The 1,983-nt window shown below is 51.0% G+C and overlaps 1 pseudogene; it reads left to right on the forward strand.

The window, feature by feature from the left end:
* The first annotated feature begins 337 nt into the window (after nt 1-337).
* On the forward strand, nt 338-1,157 carry LOC103664929 (annotated as a pseudogene).
* Nucleotides 1,158-1,983: the final 826 nt, after the last annotated feature.

The raw sequence follows: 1,983 nt of genomic DNA on the forward strand, positions 1-1,983 counted from the left end.
AACAAACAGAACTCCCATGCACTCTGATTTATTCTGCACTGCCTCCCTGGATCTGTCTCTATCCAGGAGACTCAAAGCTATCTATTATAATTGCTAGTTATCTCTATTCTCTGTGTCAGAAGACGCCCTGTTTCACTATAGATTTAGGTCTGCTCTGGAAGTTGGTAGTCACAATGCTGGAATAAACGGAAAACTACTCTCACATGAACCAGCAAAGCCACACATGCCCTTGTCCACCTTTTCCAATACATTTTCTCGTATGCAATGTTCCTTTGACAAACCTTCATAACTGGCATTTTAAAAAGTACCACTAGTTTTTCGTGCCTCCGCCTCGTTGATGGTGCAGGCGAGCTGTACTCCCATGTTGCACCCAACCACCTACCCGGACCTTAGCCCGGTCTTCCAGGCGGCGGGGGGCGGGGCGGGCCTCCGGGCTGAGTGGCCCGGAGCCTGGGGCAGCTTGTTCTGCCTGGGGTTCAGATCTCTGAGACACGCAGGCCAGTGCGTTCCCACACCACCCCATGAGGCCACACAGCCCCGGGGCCTGTCCTCCATATCACCTCTGCTGAATGTGCCACAAAGCCGATCCTTGACGGCTTCCGTCCTCCCCCATCCCCCAGTCCTACACACCCCTGCGAAGACGGGCAAGTTCACCCCCTGCTCCACCTCCCTCTGGCCTTATGACCAAGCCACATTTTTCCATACAGCCATCCAGACGGAGGAAGACCCGGAAGCTTCGGAGCCACGGGAGCCACGGCCACGGCCGCGTGGCCTAGCACCGGAAGCCCCCGGGGGGCCGCGCTGCTGCGGGCGGCATGCATGCGTCACCGCTGGACCGGCTTCTACAAACATCACCCAGGTCACTTTGTAAAAGTTAGTATGAGACGTTACTGCTTGAAGAGGAACCAGAGCTGCTGCCCAGCTGTCGACCTTGACAACCTGAACCTCGGTCAGTGAGCAGACACGGGTAAATGCTGCCAAGAACAAGACTGCAGCTGCCCCTACCACTGATGTGCTGCTCCCCGGGTACTGCGAAGTTCTGGGGGAAGGGAAAGCCCCCCAAACAGGCTGTCATCTTGGAGACCAGATTCTTTGGTAGAAGGGCAGAGGAGAAGATTAAGGGGGGTGGGGGAGGGGGCTGCATCCTGGTAGCTTGAAGCCACGTGGAGGGAGTTATATTAAGTGCTAACGAGTGCTTTTCAATAAATAGAGAGATAGAAAATAAATATAAATAAATAAATAAATAAATAAATAAATAAATAAATAAATAAATAAAATTTAAAAGTACCACTAAATTATAGATCATTATGTACATGTGGTGTAAAGTGTGTTTGAATAAAACTACTCTAGCACGCCAGGAAATCAATCTGACAGATCTGTCTTCTCCCCACTATTTCTCCTGTCCTCTTCCTTGCCCCCCTCTCACCCCTGGAAGTCCTGATTCTAACCACACTCCAAGTGTCAGCTCAAAGGTCACCTCTTCCTTGAAGCCTAGAGAGGCAATCCCAGCCTCCTTCATGACTCTCCGGATACAGTTGCCTATTTTTCGCTGTACATAGTATTATCAAACAAGGGCAGAGCTGTTGCCTCTGCCATTACACACGCCGGAAAGCTGGGAATGGCTTTCATCCTCTTCACCGGTAACAGCAAGTCCTCTCCACAGTCCCGTCGGGAGGCCACGCACTATCTATTCCTCCTGTCGTTCCCTTAATGCCTGACCTTCCTGACCTGGCAGTCCTCACCTGGCCCATTGCAAAGCCTTTGAATTGGTCCTTCTGCCGCCAATCCTGCATTTCCCCTATTTTTCTCCACCCTATTAGCAGAGTGTTGTTTTTAAACCGCCCATCTCATCATAGCACCAACTTTGTAATTTTTTTCCCCACTATCTACTTAATAAAATCCCAAGTCTGGGGCATGGCCTCATGTTCTTTCCTGAGAGGGGAGGTTAGGGTGGGGGCTGAGAGCTTGGGGTTTAGAACTGTG

Source organism: Ursus maritimus, unplaced genomic scaffold (assembly GCF_017311325.1).
Source record: "Ursus maritimus isolate PB19 unplaced genomic scaffold, ASM1731132v1 scaffold_18, whole genome shotgun sequence".
NCBI classification, from domain to species: domain Eukaryota; kingdom Metazoa; phylum Chordata; class Mammalia; order Carnivora; family Ursidae; genus Ursus; species Ursus maritimus.